At 44.3% G+C, this 23,243-nt stretch overlaps 1 long non-coding RNA gene across 1 annotated transcript in view; it reads left to right on the forward strand.

Annotated features, from left to right (window-relative positions):
* LOC128414678 (uncharacterized) overlaps positions 1 to 6,401 on the forward strand; it is a 30,838-nt gene extending 24,437 nt beyond the window's left edge. The window contains exons 2-4 of the long non-coding RNA XR_008330706.1: positions 664 to 792; positions 4,144 to 4,382; positions 6,007 to 6,401. This is a non-coding gene — a long non-coding RNA (uncharacterized LOC128414678). The remainder of the gene's footprint in view (positions 1 to 663; positions 793 to 4,143; positions 4,383 to 6,006) is intronic.
* The last annotated feature ends 16,842 nt before the right edge of the window (positions 6,402 to 23,243 follow it).

Here is a 23,243-nt window from a genome sequence, read left to right on the forward strand (position 1 = left end):
TCTCAGGATCTTCACCTTTGTTGTTGTTTAGTCATTTAGTCGTGTCCGACTCTTTGTTACCCCATGGACCAGAGCACGCCAGGCACTCCTGTCCTCCACTGCCTCCCGCAGTTTGGTCAAACTCATGCTGGTAGCTTCGAGAACACTGTCCAACCATCTCATCCTGTCGTCCCCTTCTCCTTGTGCCCTCCATCTTTCCCAGCATCAGGGTCTTTTCCAGGGAGTCTTCTCTTCTCATGAGATGGCCATTTTCACCTTTAGAAAATGTAAAACAAAATTATCGATTCCATACAATGAGGGGGAAAGGGAAATTCAAAAATTTAAGTCAGCCCAGTCACCTTTTTCATTGTTAATTTCTTTAAAAACAAGAAAGCCAGTCTTCCTCAACAAGACTGTAGAAGTTGGTTAAATAACTTTCCCTGCTGGGAATAAAAAGCTCTGCAACTGATTCAGTTATGTGAGATTTTCTAGAAATAGCAGGCCTTCATGGAAAAGGGGCAGTCAAGGGACCTAAAAGTCATTTGTCCTAAGTGTGTGTGTGTTTGCAATGTAGTAGTAAGAGTCCTGCATTTCTAAACGTTCCTGAGTGATGCTTTGCTCCCCCCCCCCCCCCCCCGGTTTTCTTTGCTCTCGCCTTTGCCTGTGGTTTTTCTGGCGATTCAGCTGATAGAGTACAGGAAGGAAGGGTGGATCTGCTGAGAGTTCCTGTCTTGCTGTGAGTCACTGATACAGACTGCTGTTCTTGCACTTTGCATGCCACTGTTGGGACGTCAGGAATGCGGGCTGCAAGAGGTGAGAAGTGACCGCTGCTCATAGTGCCGTTAGAGACCACAGTTTACGATTCTGCAAAGGGAACTTCTGCCTCCTTTCTTGGAAATTAAAGGGAGCAGCAAAAAAGGAAAGCACAACTTGGCAACAGACTGGTTTTCGCATCCTGGGATAATTCGCTAACGTAAAAGATCACAACCTCAGTAGCTTACAAATCATTGATGGGATTTGCTTTACATCATTATTTTCGGCCGTGCCTTTTTCTTTTCGCAACTATATCCAGGATTTCTATATTCAAGCATTGAAACACTCAGCATTTCCATGTAAAAGTGGAAATTAGGGTTCCATAAAAAGGTAAAGGGACCCCTGACCATTAGGTCCAGTCGTGACCGACTCTGGGGTTGTGGCACTCATCTCGCTTTATTAGCCGAGGGAGCCGGCGTACAGCTTCCGGGTCATGTGGCCAGCATGACTAAGTCGTTTCTGGCGAAGCAGAGCAGTGCACAGAAACGCCGTTTACCTTCCCGCCAGAGTGGTACCTATTTATCTACTTGCACTTTGATGTGCTTTCAAACTGCTAGGCTGGCAGGAGCAGGGACCGAGCAACAGGAGCTCAGCCCGTTGCGGGGATTCAAACTGCCGACCTTCTGATCGGCAAGCCCGAGGCTCTGTGGTTTAACCCACATCGCCACCTGCGTCCCTAAGGTTCCATAGTCCAGGAGAAAATAAAAAGTACCCACGTGTGTTTACCTAGCTTATGCTGTGCTTCATATCACAGTGGGTGTTCCCTTTCAGCTCTCTCCCTTTATTTCAACTGCCTGACTCCACCAGAGAGATGATTTATAGCCATATGACTCAATTCTGCAAACACATGAGGTTTTCTTCTTTCATTCAGAATCTAGTAGTGCATTAAAGTGGAAGGGTAATTGAAAGAGCAATGCAAAGAAATTATAAAAACGTTTTTGCCCCTTTGCAATCTTAGTTTTTGAGCTGGTTGATGTGGTTTGACACTGTATCTGATGTGGGAAACTGCCGTTTTCATTCTGAATGATAACCCCAGCAATGTGGTTACAGAATTTTCAGGACACCATGAGCACGTTTGTTTTCCTTGTTCTACGGTGTGCCGTTTGCCACTGTCGGTTATTGGCCATTATTGAGCATTAGAAAAACAATTGCATCTGGCTTTGCCTCCTGCAGGCCTTCCTCCCCTGGGGTGAGGAACTTCTAAGCACACACGCTATGGGCTGCTGTGACATCACTGTGGCACATCAGGACACTTGAATCATGCTTTCAGCATCTTCTTTGAAGTCACCCAAGCACTGCACCAAGTTACTTCCACATTCATCAGACTAATGAGATCTAGGTATCTCTTTACCCAGAAACCCTCCTTCGACCTGGAAAATCTGACTAATTATTGGACCAAGTACAAAGATCTCCTTCCTTGGTGAGGTTTATGAGTGGGTGGTTGCTGACCAACTGAGGCATTTTGGGGTTTTCCAGATCCATTTCAATTGGGGTGTACTGAGACCACCTTTGTCACCCTGTGCCAGGAGACATACAGAGTGAGTCCCCAGTGTGAGTATGTTAATAATGATTACTGTACAGATATTGTGTATTGTTTTGATATGTTTGTATGCTGTTTTATTGTATTATAACTACTGCACATCACTTTGACACCCCTTTAAAAGTTTAAAGTTTAATAAATCAAATCAAAATCTATAAACAAAGGCTTGTTGTGATCAGCACAATGTACAGGTAGTTGCTTTTGCCTTCCACCAGCTAAACAAATTGATCTGGGCTCCATATTTAGTGCCACAGTCTGGCTGTGGGAAACTACTATGAGACTAACCCTTGCTCTAACTAGGGCCACATTCACACCAGACATTTAAAGCAATACCAGACCACTTTAAAAGGACATATCTTCCTTCAGAGAATTCTGGGAGCTGTTGTTTGTTAAGAGTGCCCGAGAGTTGTTAGAAGACCTTCTGGAGCTCCAATTCTTAGAGTGGCTTCACCATCAATCTCTCTTCACAGGGAGCTCCAGGAACCTTTAAAGCCCTATACGGCCTAGGACCCTCATACCTACGGGACCGCCTCTCCTGGTATGCCCCACAGAGAAACTTACGGTCTTCAAATAAAAACATATTGAAGGTCCCAGGCCACAGAGAAGTTAGGCTGGCCTCAACCAGAGCCAGGGCTTTTTCGGCTGTGGCTCCGACCTGGTGGAACGCTCTGTCACTAGAGACTAGGGCCCTGCGGGACTTGACATCTTTCCGCAGGGCCTGCAAGACAGAGCTGTTCCGCCAGGCCTTTGGCCAGGGCACAGCCTGACTCCCTCCCTCGGCAATCTTCGTGGAGCTCTGGCCCCAATGGTGGCCAGTGGTTTGAATTTAATTAATTTTATAATGAATGATTTTAGAGTGTTGTTTGTGTTGTACTTTTGTACTGTTTTATTGTTGTTAGCCGCCCTGAGCCCGGCTTCGGCTGGGGAGGGCGGGATATCAATAAAAATTATTATTATTATTATTATTATTATTATTATTATTATTATTATTATAGCTAGCAACTCTTAACACCTATAGCAAATTACAGCCCCCAGACTTCTTTAAGGGAAGCCAGGACTGGTACCTAGGGCTTTAAATGTCTGGTGTGAACGTGGCCCAGGGGTTCCCCCTTCTTGTGAGATTTCAATCACATGAGGGACAGAAAGTGAAGGAATGTTATACGACACCTCTCCCTCCATTATGTTCCCATCACCAACCCCCAAACTATGTTTTATTTTATATGTTGCACTTTTATCCCTCCAAGGAGGCCATGCAAGGTTCCACACCTCCTCATTTAACCCCCACAACAACTCTGTGAGGTAAGTTAGGGTGAGAGACAGTGACTGGCAGCCCGTCTTCAGGGAAATTCAGAGAAGAGTGACTTCAGAAATTAGTAATTAAAAATTCAGGTCTGATGCCTCTTCTGTTTCCTATACTGTGGCAATAAACATCTTTGTATGTCTTCTCCACTCCTCCCCCCCCCTTTTGTCTCCAAATGAATTCCTGAAAGACTTGGGGTTTTTTACAAAAAGAGTTAAATTTGATATATTATAAAATTAAAAACTTTCAGGCAAATTTCCTGCAAAACATTTGAGAAAAAACTCCCCCTCCCTTCTTTTTTTTTTTTGCTTTTTTATATACCCAAACCCAAGACAATTCCTCCTCTGTTATTCCAGCACTCAATAAATCCTTATGGGAGTGGTCATATGAGGAATATTAGTTGATCTGTCATGGCCTAAGAATGCACAAACAGAAAGGCTTTTGTGCAGAAGCCCCAACCACCTTCTTCAGCATATCAGTGTGATTATTTCCTCGCTTCACCATTTAACAGGAAATGAATTTGTTCAAGGAAGGCTAGTCAGAAGGATTTCTGGGCCAAAGAAGAAAAATGTACAGAGGAACTTCATGCCACGTCTTTGAACATATCTGTGCGAGACAGTTGTTGATAAGCGTCTGTACTTGTGCCCAAAGCAATGCATTCATTTGTCAAGACAAGCTGAGGCCTATAGAGCCAGAGAGAGAACTGATAGACTGATGAGACCAAAAGAAGAAGAAAGAAACACATGGAAAGTAAGGATTATTTCAGTTTGGAAATGCATATTTCTATTAATTCTTTCGCCTGGTATGCAGCGATATGTACTGTGGCACACGCCTAAATTTCTGCAACATGACTTGCAAGATCTTCTTTGCAGAGTGAACTGTGTCCAGCGAATGTGATGGAACGCTCTTTGCTCATCAGTTATGTGTGATATTTGCTATGAGGCAATTACACCAGGAACAAAATTATCACCATTACGTATGGGTGGACTAACTCTCAGGTGTCTCCATGTGCCAGCCACCTTATTTTCACTTTCCTGTTTTGACTGCAGAACTGATTTGTGGGCTGCATCAATAGGAGTATAGCATCTAGATCAAGGGAAGTAATAGTGCCACTGTATTCTGCTCTGGTCAGACCTCACCTGGAGTACTGTGTCCAGTTCTGGGCACCACAGTTCAAGAAGGACACTGACAAACTGGAACGTGTCCAGAGGGGGGCAACCAAAATGGTCAAAGGCCTGGAAACGATGCCTTATGAGGAACGGCTAAGGGAGCTAGGCATGTTTAGCCTGGAGAAGAGGAGGTTAAGGGGTGATATGATAGCCATGTTCAAATATATAAAAGGATGTCACATAGAGGAGGGAGAAAGGTTGTTTTCTGCTGCTCCAGAGAAGCGGACACGGAGCAATGGATCCAAACTGCAGGAAAGAAGATTCCACCTAAACATTAGGAAGAACTTCCTGACAGTAAGAGCTGTTCGACAGTGGAATTTGCTGCCAAGGAGTGTGGTGGAGTCTCCTTCTTTGGAGGTCTTTAAGCAGAGGCTTGACAACCATATGTCAGGAGTGCTCTGATGGTGTTTCCTGCTTGGCAGGGGGTTGGACTCGATGGCCCTTGTGGTCTCTTCCAACTCTATGATTCTATGATTCTATGAGATTCAGGTAGGTAGCCGTGTTGGTCTGACACAGTCGAAATATATATAAAAAAATTTTTAAATGTCCAGTAGCACCTTAGAGACCAACTAAGTTTGTTCTTGGTATAAGCTTTCATGTGCATGCACACTTAGTTGGTCTCTAAGGTGCTACTGGACAATTTTTTTATATATTTTGATTTGTGGGGAGTAGAAGACACATTCAGTGACACTGTCATCTTTGACACACTCACCCTGGAATAAGTCCCCTTGAATTCTTTTTTTATGAATGGCAGTTTACAGAGTATTATGCTGAACAATGCCAGCCAAATGGCACAACTGGTGGGAAAGGCCAGTTTATATGCTCAGGGCAATGCACGTGGGAGTTATATGATTTGTGTTCACAAAATGTGAGGTAGGTCAGGTTGAGAAACCATGGTTTGCTTGAAGCAGCAAGTTCTAGGAGCGATTTGAACCTTGGTCTTCCTAGTCCAACCCTAAGAGTCTACTCACTATAGCACACAGTTGTCTTTTTTTAAAATCTGTGAAGACTCCTTGAAACGAGCACTTAAAGCCATTGTGTGGTACTTGTCACTTGAAAATTCTGCAGCTTCTGAGAAGGTTCATTCGCCAGGGTTGTATGTGAATGGTGACAGGACTCCTGTTTTGTTGCATATATAGTTATCTGCTTATTATCTTGAAGAAATGATCTGAACACACTCACCCGCTTCTGTTTGTTTCCTCCAGAAATGAGCTGCTTTCCCTCCTACCTTAAAAGAAGGAACTGGAAAGCCCATACCACAACTTAGTGCCATGGAGGGTTCACCTTTGGACAGCAGCCAAGAATGTGATAATTCATTGTTGGGAAAGCATAATGATAACGCAGCTGTGTAGCACTGGGAAGTCAGCTCCCATGGGTTGTTAAATGTGGAAACACATTGACTGACTTTTTAATAGCTCGGCCTACTGAGTTACAAAGATTTTACTACCACACACTGCTGCAAGAGCAATGGATTCTAGCAATGGATTCACTCAAAGCATCCGTATCAAAGATCTTGCAACACAATCAGCCTTTCGTTACAAAGAGTGTTTCCAAGATACATTTTCCATTATTTGAACTTTAACTTAGTGTAAAATAAATACAGTGGTACCTCAGGTTAAGTACTTAATTTATTCCGGAGGTCTGTACTTAACCTGAAACTGTTCTTAACCTGAAGCACCACTTTAGCTAATGGGGCCTCCTGCTGCCGCTGTGCCGCTGGAGCATGATTTCTGTTCTCATCCTAAAGCAAAGTTCTTAACCTGAGGTAATATTTCTGGGTTAGCGGAGTCTGTAACCTGAAGCGTATGTAACCTGAAGCGTATGTAACCTGAAGCGTATGTAACCCGAGGTATCACTGTACTATGAAATTGTGTGTGAGAGAGATTTTGATTCTGGTTTTATGCTGCTTATTATTTTCTGCTGGTGCTGCTTTTATACATTGATTGTTCTAGTCCTGTTGATTGTATTTGTATTTTATTGATTTTAAATTGTGAACTGCCCAGGGGACACAGTCGATTGGGTGTGGATGGCACAGAAAAGCCTAAAGAAAGGAATAATGATGAATCCACCAGCCAGAAAAACACAGAAACACAACTTTGCTTGACTACTGTCTCCTCAACGAATTGGAGACGTGAAGTTTCCTTACAATGGAGATTCCTTGTGAAGTTCTTCCTTAAGGAATCCTGTGATCCTGAGCAAGTTTGCGTTCCGGCACCTAAGATGTCTGGTGAGGTGCATCTGTCTCCCTCATTATTTACTTGCAGTAGGAACTTAAGAACATTTCTGTTTCCCCAGGCATTTGATGGCTAAAATATACTGTTCTTGGCAACCTTGAAATCATTAGCATGTGACTGCTTTTGCTGGTTTTTGTTAGAGGCCTAGAGAAATTGTTGAAGTAGGGAATCAAACACTGGCACATCAATGAGAAACCTCCCTCCTACTAATGTCAATGGAATGTGAAAATAAGAATTTTAATGCAAGGGTAAGCCAAAATGGGGCTCTCGAGATGTTTTCCTCCATCACTGCCATCAGCCCCATTCAGCATGGCTAATGATCTTGGGAGTTGTAGTTCCCTGCTGGCTAGCCCTGTTTTAGAGTCTAAACATATAAAATTCCCTTATACAGAGCCATACAATTAGTCCATCTAGCTAGTATTGTCTCCTTCAACAGCAGCTGTGGATTGCCTCTTGCAGAGGCTACTTGAGATCCAATTAACTGTACATGCTATTGAATCTGGGATCTGCTGCATGCAAGCTACATTCTTAACCACCAAGCTATCTTCCCTACTCTATTTAACTTTGACTAGATTGTACCTAAATTGTTGACGCAAGCAGCTCAAAACAAGAACTATCTAACCTTCCAAATGGGTTTTGGAGTGAATACCATAAATACAGATAATAGAATCTGCCATATGTACGAATTGTGTAAATGGGGAGAAATCATTCAAAACAAAGCACAATCTTTTTCAGTTGCATTTCTGTTTCACAGTCTAGTATGCAGCATGCATCTTTCTTGTGAACGGTTTCAATACATCAGATCTCTTTTGCTTTAAGCATTTAGATCAGATGAAAGTCACATGCAAAAGAAGACATTGCTGCTATTAATTGTTTTTTTTGTTTTACTTTTGCAGCTTTCTTTGGCTTCTTTGTCTTAGGATTTCAGCATCTCCAAATCGAACATTCCTCATAAAATTGACTAATAAGAGGTCATGGTCACCGCTCCTCAGTAAATCTTCAAAGTCCAGCTTTCCAGTCAGTTTTATTGACTTGAAGCCAATTTTACATGCAAACATAATGGTGAAGAACTATTATTAGCTTCCCCATGTGATGTATGGCCAAATAGCCTGGAAGAATACAAACACACATACACGATGCATTTTCTATAACTGCTGACTGGCATGCAACTGAACTAGGATGAAAGAAGACGGTTTTGGAAGACCATGATCACAAAAGTGAAATAAAAAAAATGCGTAAAGTTGCAAATTGAACCTGGAATGAAGCTCACAAATAAGAATAAGAATACAGTGGTACCTCAGGTTACATATGCTTCAGGTTACAGACGCTTCAGGTTACAGACTCCGCTAACCCAGAAATAGTTCTTCAGGTTAAGAACTTTGCTTCAGGATGAGAACAGAAATCGTGCTCCGGCGGCGCGGCAGCAGCAGGAGGCCCCATTAGCTAAAGTGGTGCTTCAGGTTAAGAACAGTTTCAGGTTAAGAATGGACCTCCGGAACGAATTAAGTACTTAACCTGAGGTACCACTGTATACAAAGGCAGACTAAAGTGATTTTCAAGTCTATAGATAGCTAAGGAGGAACGAGGTCTCCCCTCCCCCAGAATGAAGACACAAGACCACATGTATGGAAGGTGAGGCGGTATCCAAGCAACTCATTCTGTTAGTGCGAGGTTCTCAATGTTCCACTCTCTTCTCTCTCCATTTGCCCCCACCCCAAATCTGCTACAAAGTGTTGGGGGGCACAGGGGGAGGAGGAAGAAAGCTCCAGTGTGCAAGTGGAAATCCAGAGAAGTGTACCAGTGTGGTGAAAGTAAGTGCCCACTTGGAGTCCCAGTTTGGGCCTGCAACCATTGGTTCCCCGGGCCCATGGGTGCCATGCTGCATGCATGGCCCTGGTGTCAAAATTTGTGGGTACCCAGCCCCTTCATGTGGAATTTTGTGGGTGCCCGGGCACCCAGGGCCCCAGGGAGCTGGCGCCAAATCTGCTTTAAAATTAACCACAGTTCCCTCTGACATCCGTACGTGGGCAACTGTGTTTTATAACCTTCACAAAGAACCAATGGGGTACCATTGATCAATATTTTACTCTGAAACATACCATAAGAAAAAATGCCAAGAACGCTAAGAATAATCTTTATGTAGCCTTCGTTGATCTTTCTGCTGCGTTCGACTCTATTAATTGATATCTGAAGAAGTGTGCACACACACGAAAGCTCATACCAATAACAAACTTAGTTGGTCTCTAAGGTAAGGCTACCAGATTTTTTTTTCAATGAATCCGGGGACGCTTTAATTAATTAATTACTACACATTCGGGATGTTGATGCTGCAGTGATGGAAGAGGGGAGGCAGCTGCCTTGACCTCAACCGCCACATTTCCCCTTCCTCCGAGGCTTCTATCTCCTTTCTCCATGAGCCTGGGCAGCCCCTGAGTTGTTGGTTCCTTGGTGGTGGTGGTGGGGAAGCAGTGTGCAGTGGGTCAGGCATGGAAGGTGGAGAAGGAGGGCTGAGAGCGGCGGCGGTGAGGCCATGGGAGCAGCCCCAATCCCATTCCTACTTGCATGCAAGCGGGGGGGGGGGGGCGGGGATTCCTCAACTGGGAAGGGAGAGATCCCCGCCCCACTCCTGCTTGCACACAAGTAGGAGTTGGGAGGCTGCTCTGATAGGCAGCATGAAGCCTCCCTTCACAGCTTAGTTGCTGGGGTCAGGGAAGGTAGAGGCAGCCCAGAAGCTGCATCTTAAAGCCCCTGCAACACCACCATATGGGGACATCCGAGCAGCTTCTGAAGCCAGCCAGAGCCAACTGCTCAGGGCTGCTGAGACTGCCACTGTTGCATTTCCCGGGGACATTAGATGAAATCCGGGGACATTCCAGGGATGGAATTTGTCCAGGGACTTATTCGCAAATCCAGGGACTGTCACTGGGAAATGGGGACGTCTGGTAACCCTACTCTAAGGTGCTACTGGAAGGATTTTTTTTATTTTGTTCTGATCATGGCAGACCAACATGGCTACCTACCTGTACTGTATCTATTAACTGAAACAGAGAAATTTCAACTTGCCAACGTCAACTGTAGACTTCTGCTACTGATGTAAGAGCTTTCCTTTCTGGGAGGTTTTTAAGCAGAGGTTGGATGGTCATCTGTCATGGATGCTTTAGCTGGGATTCCTACCTTGCAGTGGTTGGACCAGAGGTCCCTTTGAACTCTACAGTTCTGTGGTAATATGATTCTATGATACAGCAACACAGATCTGAGGGTCAGAGTAGGTTTAAATGGTGGTATGACTGATGCTTTAAAAATGTCACGAGGTGTGAAGCAAGGTTACAATCTGATTCCCTAAGGGGATCCTGAGTTCCTCTCAGGAAGACAGTCCATTATTTCCTCTGGCTACCCTGTCTGAAACCCCTGACCTTACAGACTCCTTTCCAAGCCTGCATAACCAACCAACCAACCAACAGAGATAAGGTGGGATATGTCAGACTGGGGCTGTGTAGTGAAGCATTTCCAGGTCTCATTTAATTTTTGAGGCTTAGCAACAGTTTTCCCTCAACCAAGTCATTTTCACCTAGGTGAGTGACAATTGCCATGGAAATGCAGAAGGGCTCATTAGAGCAAGAAATTCAGAATTATGCATGAGGAAATAACTGGTCCACCACATTCTCTTACTACCTTGGCATCAGCCCCCACTCCCACTAAATGTATGGGGAGAACAGCATTTTTGTTTTGTTTTGTTTACCTTGGTCTCTTGCAGACATTACAATTATGTCAAAATCTATGACCAGGAAGTTAATTTCCAAGCCTTATAGCTGTCAGCATTTTGGAAGACATATCCCAAACACCCCAGCTGAAAATGTAATCCCTGCTATGAATATTTCCTAGGTAAACTTCAGAAGACAATTTTCTGATTCCTTTTCCATTACGATGAATCTGGTCATATGCTCTGTTCCAACTCCGTTTGCAATTATCTGAATAAATGCACATTTATTTATGTAGATTTTGTATGGCATCCTTAGTAGCTCCTGCAGGCTGACATTCAATTGGGTGTCTTTCATTTTGCTCTAAGAAGCTTAAAATGAAGTCTTACCACTACTGTTTCTGTATGTCATGAAAACAAGTACCTATATGAAGTGTTGTACCTCATTTATTGGTGTATGGACTGCAGAGTATCTATAAAGAGTAGCATTCATATTTAAATGAAGGTTGATGCTTTGTTATGGCATTGACCTGTGTCTTAACAGATTAAGGCTGCATTCCTAACCCCACTTATTGGAAGTCAGTCACACTGAATTTAATAGCACTTGCTATTTAATAGCACTTGGTTAGGATTTCATTGCAAGTATATTAAAGGTAAAGGGACCCCAGACCATTAGGTCCAGTTGTGGCCGACTCTGGGGTTGCGGCACTCATCTTGCTTTATTGGCTGAGGGAGGTGGTGTACAGCTTCCAGGTCATGTGGCCAGCATGACTAAGCCACTTCTGGCAAACCAGAGCAGCGCACAGAAATGTCATTTACCTTCCCACCGGAGCAGTACCTATTTATCTACTTGCACTTTGACGTGCTTTCGAACTGCTAGGTTGGCCGGAGCAGGGACCGAGCAATGGGAGTTCACCCTGTCACGGGATTCGAACTGCTGGCCTTCTGATCGGCAAGTCCTAGGCTCTGTGGTTTAACCCACAGCTCCACCGGCATCCCAGCAAGTATATTAGCACAGTCCTAACCATGTCTGTTCAGAAGCAAGTTCTATTGAATTCAATGGGGCTTATTCCCAAGTAAGTAGGGTTAGGATTGCAGCCTTAGACAATTTAACAATTACATCTGCATTAAATTGCTTATGGAAAAAATAGTTGTGGAGGCCCAAGTCTCAACCTCAATGAGTTTGTGGTCCAAAAATTTTAAGGTGGGAGAGGTTACACAGGAAGAAAACAAATAATTGAGACAAAGTTCTCAAGGGAAGAACTCAGGACAGTCAGAAATAAGCATAGAGGAATGCTTGCTGTGTCAGTTTCAGTCCAATATAGGGATAGGGTAGATTCCGTTCACATTCAAAGGCAAATCTATTTACTGTATTTTTTGCTCTCTAAGACTCACTTTTTCCCTCCTAAAAAGTAAGGGGAAATGTGTGTGCGTCTTATGGAGCGAATGCAGGCTGCTCAGCTATCCCAGAAGCCAGAATAGCAAGAGGGATCACTGCTTTCGCTGAGCAGCGCTCCCTCTTCCTGTTCTGGCTTCTGGGATTCAGAATATTTTTTTCTTGTTTTCCTCCTCCAAAAACTAGGTGCGTCTTAAGGTCTGGTGTGTCTTAAAGAGTGAAAAATACGGTAATTTGGTTTCCCCCAGACAACACACAAATTGAAACACAGCTATCCTGTCCAGTGTGAATTAAAATGTACAAACCAGTGAAAACAACATGCACAAATATGATATATTAGGAGGAGGTGCATTGCAAAAATGTGTATTTTAAGTAAAAATCACATATGAGCATGTGTATAATAGGATGAACTCTCATTAACACACTTATGAAAGGGTGTTAATGGGGTGTTATGTGCGTTTTATTTTCTTAACATTGCAAACTGATGTTGAAATGCAGAGAACGGAATTTAAGATTAGGAAAATGAGAACCTGAGAGAAAATAAAATGTAATTTTAGGCTGTAATTAAGTGGAGGCAGAGGGGATTTAACATTTTCTGGAGACGATTTGTTCCGGAGAGGGAAATGGGGCTGATATTCTACTGCCCACATGATTAAGGTTTCACGAGCATGGTGCATTCTCAAGAAGATATGATTGGTGGAGGGAAAATGTGTTTGTGTAAGCACTGTGAATAGCACAAGACCTGCTTTAAGCCAAACCCTTAGTAAGAAGGGTGACGACATCTGGGAAGTTTTTGTGTGATGAGGCAGCATGGAAACTCCCTGCCATGACTTCTGCTGAAGCAAAGGGAATAGCATTGTGGTCTATCAATGAGAACCCTTATTATCATCATGCCTCTGTTCCTTGATCATTGCTCTTAACAGGGTCCTCGCTGTTCTGCAGTGTTTCTGCGGCAGCTGTGAGCTGTGGCTGTTGTATTTGCATTAACATAACAAACAGCAGGAAAAAGATAGAGACACAGGCCTTTTTCATCCATTATGCAGTATCTAGCCCAGGTTTGCTACTGAATCTCACTTTGTGAAGAGCGACAGCCAATCCAAGCTCTCGGAAAAAGTGTGCCTTTTTATGATATACGTAAAAGCACCTGCTTTGCCACATCCAATCTCTAGTCTACATCCTTAAAGGTAAAGGGTAAAGGGACCCCTGACCATTAGGTCCAGTCATGGCCAACTCTGGGGTTGCGGCACTCATCTCACTTTACTGGCCGAGGGAGCCGTCATACAGCTTCCAGGTCATGTGGCCAGCAGGACTAAGCCGCTTCTGGCGAACCAGAGCAGCGCACGGAAACGCCGTTTACCTTCCCGCCAGAGCAGTACCTATTTATCTACTTGCACTTTGACGTGCTTTCAAACTGCTAGGTTGTCAGGAGCAGGGACCGAGCAACAGGAGCTCACCCCGTCGCAGGGATTCGAACCACTGACCTTCTGATTGGCAAGTCCTAGGCTCTTGTTTAACCCACAGCACCACTCGCGTCCTAGTCTACATCGTTACGTATACTTAAAAAACAACAGCAACCATTAGGTGTACATCTAAAACAAATCAATATGTGACATATCCCACCAGTTGGGCAGACTCCTACACCACCATTTTAAAAAAATCCTTCAGTAACTACTAACTGGTGGTTCTCTCATTGCGAGAAGTGAAGTTACAGGGAGCCAGGCAGAGGGCCTTCTCAGCAGTGGCACCAGGCCTATAGAACCCCCTCCCATCAGATGTCAAACAAGTAAACAGCTATGTGGTTTTGTTTTATTTTTTTAAATAATATTTACTGAAGATTGTTTTTTAAAATTATAAAAAAGGAAAAACAGAAAAACTGACAAAACAGAAAAATAGAAAAAAATATACATCCATCATTCTCAAATTTCTAACTATCATTACCTTCTTTCTTTGACCTTCTCCTCCTTCCCTTTCTTGTATCCTGGTTAATAATTATCACAGCAAATCCTTTCCATAGTTCATATTATTTTGTCCTTACATTATCTTAATCTATTTTCATCTTGTCTTATAGCAAACCTTAAAACTTAAAACTTAAATCTTATTTTTACCAGCTTCTCATAACCATATCATTAACCTAATTCTTTAAACATTTTTACTAGAACCAAGTAGTTCCATTTCAACATTTTCCTAACATTCATCAATTATTTTAAAACAGTCCTAATGATAAAAAAAAGAAAAGTAAGACAATCCAATCTTCATCCAGCATCCCTTCCTCCTGGTTCTGGATTTTGTCAGTCCTTTTTGTCCCATTTATCTAGCGCATTAACCTGGTGTCCTTATATCCGAGGCCCTCAAGTCTCTTCCATGTCCCTTCCGCAGCTCTTCTTCACATTTTCCTTTCACTCGTAGGAACTCCAGCTTAGTAATAATTTTGACCCTTTTCAACAGATCAGCCCAATTTCCATAGTCCAGACTAAACTCCATGTGATATTTAAACACCTGTTTCAGATTCCCTCCAAAATTAAAAGCCCCCACAGCTCCAAACATCTGACGGCCCATTACCAGACTCAGAAAGTCCAAACATCCCGGCATGGGAGGGTCATTCCAACCCCCCATTTCCAAACCAAACCGAACTTTATCTTTCCAAATCTGGTTTTTCCCAAATTCATTTATCAAATCCAGAGGCTCATGATCCTGCAGGGCCGCAGCTCCCTCCATTTCTGGCACCCAGGATTCAGCAGTATCCTCTTCTCTCATCTGTGCTGTCCTAGCACACTCCTGTTTTAGTTCCTGGGTAGGCTCCATGTAGTTTCCTACTGCCTGTTCAAAATTTCTGGTCGCATTAGTCATCAAGTCCGTCTTCTGGCTTAGCTGATCCAATAGGGCATTTATTTTACAGAAAGCACCCAACAGAGCTTCTGAAAACATTGTCCTGCAAGGTCACAAGTCCTTTCCCACGATTGTAATCTGTAACAGCTGCAAGCTCCTGAAGTTGGTTACAATTTCACAGTGTCCCTCTAGGGGGACAACTTGTTTATTTTTTCTTTTAAGAACAATAGCAACAAAGTTTCTTTTTTTAAAATATTCAGTCAATATTTGTTCCTTTGAAATGCGAAAGGAAACAATGGAGTCACTATGTTACTTTTCTTTTAGCTATCTGTCAAAAACATTTGTCTCTAGTCAATGAGCTTCAAACGTCGGTCCTGACACTCCGCTCCAGGATCAGGACGGTGGAAAGTTACTTTAATTTAAACTCACTTCTGCAGGTTTAAACAATCCAAAAAGAGGTCCCCCTTCTTCTCCTGCTACCGAAGGGGGGGTCCACGATTTTAAATGATGAAAGCCAATCCTTTAAAAGTGAATTTCTATGCTCTAGTTACGTTGTCTTTGCTTTATTCTGACTACAAAGAAACGGAAGGCTGACTTCCTGTTTAGACCTTCCCGTTTCAGTACCAAATTGAAATAAATTTTAAGTCCAATTCCTCTCTACTGGCCAATCCTTATTTAAAGTCCAATTGTTCGAGTTTTAAGTACTCACGGGTGATTCTTTAGATGCCAAATTGTCCCAGGAAAAAGGCAGCGCTCTCCGGCAACGGCTATGCGGCTTCGCTCCACGGAAAAAGCAGTAGACTCACAGCACCGCGCCACTTCCCCCTCTTTGCTTCGGAGCCCGTTTATGGGTTCCTTTGCGGGTTGGGGGGGCGCTAAAGGTGCCCGCCGAGTCCCATGGTCACAGGCTTCATCCGCCTGTGATTTTTTAAAGGGTCCCCGCTTCGCCGTAGTGGAAAAGACCCGTTCGCGCGGAGCTGGTCCCTCCGGTTCAAAGGGAGTCCGCCATTGCCGATGGCGCCACCCCGGAAGTCTCTGTGGTTTTTAAAAGACATCTGAAGGCAGCCCTGTATCAGGAAGCTTTTAATGTCTGGTGTATCATGTGTTATTTTATATTTTGTTGGAAGCTGCCCAGAGTGGCTGGGGCAACCCAGTCAGATGAGCGAGGTATAAGTAATAAAATTTTATTTTGATTTTTATTGCTTCCCTTTTGTCCACTTGCTGCAAGGACTCTCATGCAAGCTTTCCCAAATATGCACATTTCTGTAAATGCTGGAGAACTGCATCACAAAATCCAGAGAAGTGTAAAGAATGGTTGTATTTTCATTCTCATGCTAGCTCGGAAGCTGAAATCTAGATAGGTTCACCTTTAAATGTGATCCAAATTAGATCCCAACCCCCATCCTACTCTTTTTATTCCCATGTGTTTCCAATGAAGCCACACACAGTATGCAACATGTTTTCCTACCATATAACAAAATGGCTAATAGATTCTGCTCAGCTCAGAAGTGTTACTGCAGGAACAGATAAACTACTACAAACAGCTTTGCAAACCAATCAACCAGCTTTGCCAATGCTTTTTGTAAAGCGGATTGTCGAAAGCAAACATAAGTAGCTCGGCTGTAATTTTGAGTCTTTTCTGCGTTGACTATTACTGCGAGTTCAGAGTTCGAGAGAGAACAGTAATTACTGTGTGGGTAGATGCAGGCTACACTCTGTTCTCAGAGTCATTTTCTTGTTGTGTGTCACCTTGCAATTTGAATGTTTTTGTTTTGCTCAAAATTTAAACAGCCAGGAATAAGCTGTACTTCGGCATGCAACAGAGCTGGGCTTGCCTTGTCCTAAGCCCGGGGATCCAGAGAGCTCGTGTAATGTGCCACTAGGACAGCTCGTGCTTTGCATGCAGAAGGTCCCAGGTACAATATCCCTGGCATTTCCAGGAAAAGCTGGGAAATATTTCTGCACGAAACCCTGGAGTGCCATTCGGTGTTGACAATACTGAGCTAGATGAACCAATGCTCTGACTCAGGTTCCTATGCTCCATGGCGGCTAAGATGGTTGAATGCAATGTTTCACCAGTGGACCACTGGCCAATTGACAGCAGACCCCATCACTCCTGCTAGTTGGTTGGGAGTCTTGTAAGGAAAATGAAATGGGGTGGGCCTTGATCTGACCCAGCTAGGCACTTACATCCCATAAAAAGTAAAGGGACCCCTGACCGTTAGGTCCAGTCACGGACGACTCTGGGGTTGCAGCGCTCATCTCGTTTTACTGGCCAAGGGAGCCGCCGTACAGCTTCCGGGTCATGTGGCCAGCATGACGAAGCCGCTTCTGGTGCACCAGAGCAGCGCACAGAAATGCCGTTTACCTTCCCGCCAGAGTGGTACCTATTTATCTACTTGCACTTTGACGTGCTTTCGAACTGCTAGGTTGGCAGGAGCAGGGACCGAGCAACGGGAGCTCACCCCAACGCGGGGATTCGAACCGCCGACCTTCTGATCGGCAAGTCCTAGGCTCTGTGGTTTAGACCACAGCGCCACCCGCATCCCTTACATCCCATACCTCCCCCAAAAAAAAACATTTAAGAAGGGCAAATTGGGGCACCTCCTCCCTGCCAGGACCGCAGACGTACTTCTGCCCCAAAAGCAGACAACCCCATGACAGGCATAGCAAGGCTTGAGAGCACTACATGTGAAAAGGATCTAGGAGTCTTGGTTGACCACAAACTTGACATGAGCCAACAGTGTGACGCGGCAGCTAAAAAAGCCAATGCAATTCTGGGCTGCATCAATAGGAGTATAGCATCTAGATCAAGGGAAGTAATAGTGCCACTGTATTCTGCTCTGGTCAGACCTCACCTGGAGTACTGTGTCCAGTTCTGGGCACCACAGTTCAAGAAGGACATTGACAAACTGGAACGTGTCCAGAGGAGGGCAACCAAAATGGTCAAAGGCCTGGAAACGATGCCTTATGAGGAACGGCTAAGGGAGCTGGGCATGTTTAGCCTGGAGAAGAGGAGGTTAAGGGGTGATATGATAGCCATGTTCAAATATATAAAAGGATGTCACATAGAGGAGGGAGAAAGGTTGTTTTCTGCTGCTCCAGAGAAGCGGACACGGAGCAATGGATCCAAACTACAAGAAAGAAGATTCCACCTAAACATTAGGAAGAACTTCCTGACAGTAAGAGCTGTTCGACAGTGGAATTTGCTGCCAAGGAGTGTGGTGGAGTCTCCTTCTTTGGAGGTCTTTAAGCAGAGGCTTGACAACCATATGTCAGGAGTGCTCTGATGGTGTTTCCTGCTTGGCAGGGGGTTGGACTCGATGGCCCTTGTGGTCTCTTCCAACTCTATGATTCTATGATTCTATGATTCTATGATTCTAAGGTCAACACAAACAACCCTAAATATAGGGAGGGAGGGCAGGTGATCTGATGCATGCAGCGAAAAGAGGAAGCTCAACGCTGCGTGCAGGGCTTTTATCAGCTTTGGCTGTCAATCATGAAATGGCATCATATAAATCTCCCCAGCAACAAGAAGAACCCAATTGCAAATGGTGGCCAACACTCTTATTTCCCGCCCAGCAACAGTGGGGTGTCTTGCTAGCCCCCACTGCAACACTTGCCCTCCAGGAGGGAGAACATGCTTTAACAGCAAAGAGTAGCGATGGAGTGGGCATCTGAAGCATTGTTGCCATCGCTCATGTGCTTTTATCATCTTACAATAGCAGCTTTTACATGTGAAAGAAATGGCCCTTCAGTCCAATGCTGATTTGGGAACTGGAAAAGCACCAACAGAAATAGTGCGGTAGGACATCAGTGGATAAGTCTCTCCATGTTTGAGCAAGAAATCAGGGGCACCATACCCCATGGTTTCCTGGGACTGCAGGAAACTTGCAATTATTGTTTTTTTATTAACCTACAAACTATTTAGACAAGGCTAATCATGCTAAGATAGACTGATGGCTTATTCAATATACCCTGGACCTAATATGGATAAGTTTGAGTTTGATTGCTTGTTTGCAACTGCTAATCCATCACTGAGTCCCCAGAGTCAATATGATCTGAATCAAACTACCAGAGTGGATCAATTCAAGTAGTGATATATGGCACATAGCCGCCAATCAATGCAAATAATCACCTTAAAAGGACAGGCAAGGAGAAGTGTTGTAGCCAGCAATACTTCAGCTTGCAGCACTGGAAGTATGCAAATGAGTACCCTAAATCAGGTGTTTAACTGTCAAGCATTTGGACAAAGCAAGACCCCCCCACTTTCAAATCAAGTGCTTCAGGCTGTGTTCAGCTCTTGCCCTGGAAAGAACATAGGAAGCTGCCCTAAAGTGAATCTGACTGTTGGTTCCTCTAGCTTAGTACTGTCTACGCTCTCCAGGCAGGGCTCTCCAGGGTTTCAGACAGGGGTCTAGCCAAGCCCTGCCTGGAGATGCTGGGGATTAAACCTGACACCTTCTGCATACAGAACATGTGTTCTACTTATGCTAATGTATAAAAGAAAGATTTCCTTCTGCACAGCATGACGGATACTGCATGAAGCTGCCATCAAGGCAGGTTACGGGGGCATATATCTAGGGGCCCACTCAACAGAATGAGGAGAGGGGTCCCCAGATACAGTAGGGCTGGTGTACTAAAATTTGAAACAAATGAATTGGCACACAATGTGAGGTTTTATCTTGGGAGAAAAGCAATGACAAACCTAGACAGCATCTTAAAAAGCAGAGACATCACCTTGCCAACAAAGGTCCGTATAGTAAAAGCTATGGTTTTCCCAGTAGTGATGTATGGAAGTGAGAGCTGGACCATAAAGAAGGCTGATCGCCGAAGAATTGATGCTTTTGAATTATGGTGCTGGAGGAGACTCTTGAGAGTCCCATGGACTGCAAGAGGATCAAACCTATCCATTCTTAAGGAAATCAGCCCTGAGTGCTCACTGGAAGGACAGATCCTGAAGCTGAGGCTCCAATACTTTGGCCACCTCATGAGAAGAGAAGACTCCCTGGAAAAGACCCTGATGGTGGGAAAGATGGAGGGCACAAGGAGAAGGGGACGACAGAGGACGAGATGGTTGGCAGTGTTCTCGAAGCTACCAGCATGAGTTTGACCAAATTGCGGGAGGCAGTGGAAGACCGGAGGGCCTGGCGTGCTCTGGTCCATGGGGTCACGAAGAGCAGGACACGACTAAACAACTAAACAACAACAACAACAACAACAACATGAGGTTTTATATAAAAAAACAACAACCCACCAATCACAGAGCCTAAAATTATCTCATTCGGGAGTGGGAACCTATGGCCCTCCAGATGTTGCTGGACTACAACTCCAATCATCCCTGACTATTGGTCACGTTGGCTAGGGCTTATAGGAGTTGGAGTCCAACAACGTTTGGAAGGTTGCAGGCTCCCCGGTCTTGGCCTAACTGCACCACTGTATAGCCTAGTGATAGGGAAATCAACACGTCCCCTTCCTCTTACAGTTGCATCCTCAATAACAAGCATGTATGTGTATGTAGATTCCTGGGAGAGAAAATTAGGAGACAGGCAGCAATTCACTACTATGGTCATCGCTAGGCATGCCACAAGACACCTGAGTTTGCTTTGGAGTCATTTAATTCATGTCAGCTTAGCAATGGGAGAGCCAGTGTGGTGTAGTGGTTAAGAGCGGTAGACTCGTAATCTGGGGAACTGGGTTCGCGTCTCCGCTCCTCCACATGCAGCTGCTGGGTGACCTTGGGCTAGTCACACTTCTCTGAAGTCTCAGCCTCACACACCTCACAGAGTGTTTGTTGTGGGGGAGGAAGGGAAAGGAGAATGTTAGCTGCTTTGTGACTCCTTTGGGTAGTGATAAAGCGGGATATCAAATCCAAACTCCTCCTCCTCCTCCTCCTCCTTCTTCTATGCTTCGCCTGATTCCTCACCTGTGGTGGAGGCACGATGTGGACAAATGCCATGATCCCCCCCCTTCTCCCCAGTAACCAAACTATCATTTTAAAAATGTTCAGTAATAAGTATGTGCTGAAATATTGCTGCACTCATTTGCCCAGGAGGGAGGTGGGGAGACAGATGAGGAAGAAGCCCTCTGTATTAGGAAATGTGCTTGCCAAACCAGGAAATAACGTTTCCTGTTTATGTGAAAAATACACAGACGGTATCACTTATTCTCTTCTACCTGCAAAAGCTGCAAAGCCCACCACAGCCTCTCTTTCCTGCTAATCTGAAGGAAAATCTATTGCCTCATGCCTTTGCCATGTATGGAGATTTTTGTTCATTGGGAAGGCGGGGTATTCTTACAACAACCTCTGCTACTTGAGATGTGGCAGGAGACTCTAGGTAAAGGACCTCTGGATGGTTAAGACCAGTCAAAGGCGACTATGGGGTTGCAGTGTTCATCTCGCTTTCACACCAAGGGAGCTGGCGTTTGTCCACAGACAGCTTTTCGGGTCATGTGGCCAGCATGACTAAACCTCTTCTGGCGCAACAGAACAGTGTGCCGGAAACCAGAGCACATGGAAACACCGTTTACCTTCCCGCCATAGCGGTACCTATTTATCTACTTGCACTGGCGTGCTTTCGAACTGCTAGGTTGGCAGGAGCTGGGACAAAGCAATGGGAGCTCACCCTGTCGCAGGGATTCGAACCGCCGACCTTCTGATCGGCAAGCCGAAGAGGCTCAGTGGTTTAGACCACAGCACCACCCGCGTCCCAGCAGACTCTACAATCTATGGAACCCCCTGCTCAAGGAGGCGAGGTTACCTACTTTCCTCCAAGCTTTTATTAGCCAATGGAATTCAGAAAGGTGGCCCTATTTCAGAAAGCACCTGCTTAACAAAGAACATTACTGTTGGAGATTTGAACAATTCCTGACTCACGTTTTTGTCATATTAGATTTATTGATTATAACTTGCCTTATTTTAAAAGTCACCATATTTTTTGCTCTATAAGACGCACCAGACCACAAGATGCACCTAGTTTTTGGAGGAGGAAAACAAGAAAAAAAATTATTCTGAATCTCAGAAGCCAGAACAGCAAGAGGGATCGCTGCGCAGTGAAAGCAGCAATCCCTCTTGCTGTTCTTGCTTCTGGGATAGCTGCACAGCCTGCATTCGCTCCATAAGACGCACACACATTTCCCCTTACTTTTTAGGAGGGAAGAAGTGAGTCTTATAGAGCAAAAAATACGGTAATTGTTTCTACTGTTGTTTTAAGCATTTATTGTGACCCACCTGGAAAGCTTGGGTAAGAATGGGCCTACAAACCAAACGATGGGGGTGTTATATGTGAGGGAGCTCAGGACAAGATATTATTGGTGGGCTGTATGTATGCCATACTGCTCTACCATAGTGGCTGACAATGTCTGCCAGGGCATGGCATCAGCACTCTCCCTCTTACCTGTCACTCTGCTCTGCAATTCCTCTGAGCATGTCAAGTAATGTTTTCTTTGAAGTAGGATGGGGAAAATTTTGATTCAGTTGGCATTTATTATTATGGCTTCTTCTTCACCACCCCACATTTATATTCCACCTTTCATCCCAAGGAGCTCAAGGTGGTATACGTGGTTCTCCCTTCATCATTCAATCCTCACAACAATCTTGTGAGGTAGGCCAAGCTGAGAGTGAGTGCAGTGAGCTTCATAGCCATAGTGATTTGAACCCTGGTCTCCCAAGTCCTAGGCCAACACTTGAACCATTACACCGCATGTGAACCAAAACCCAGCCATAGTTCAAAACTTGCACTTCTCTTAATTTTGCAATGCAGTTCTCCAGTCACATAATATGTACAAATGTGAATATATGAGGGTGAAGTCTGCATATTTGGATGAAAGTAACATGCAAAAATGTGTGAAAACAGGAAAACTGCTTTTGTAAACGTGTATATATGAGGCAAAAATGGTTCTTATTATAAACATTAAAAATTGTGAGTCGTGCAAAGTTGCAGCAATGTACCTGCTGCTGGAGAACAGTAGGAAGGAAGGAAGATGCTATTGCTATTATTGATTGCTTGAATTCATATACCACCCTATACCCTGAGGTCTTGATGATGATGATGATTACGATTTCTATACCACTCTTCATTTGAAGCTCACATGGTGGTTTACAATATTACTACTACTACTACTACTACTACTACTACTACTACTGCTACTACTACATGTCCTTCACCAGGCAGGGCCTTAAGTCAAATTATTTGCTACTTGAGTTGCTCTTGGGGAGAAACAAGGGATTATTATTTTTTTAGGCTGATTGGGAAAGGGACAGCCTTACAGAAATATTCCTCTTTTCTC

This window comes from Podarcis raffonei, chromosome 5 (genome assembly GCF_027172205.1).
Source record: "Podarcis raffonei isolate rPodRaf1 chromosome 5, rPodRaf1.pri, whole genome shotgun sequence".
NCBI lineage: Eukaryota > Metazoa > Chordata > Lepidosauria > Squamata > Lacertidae > Podarcis > Podarcis raffonei.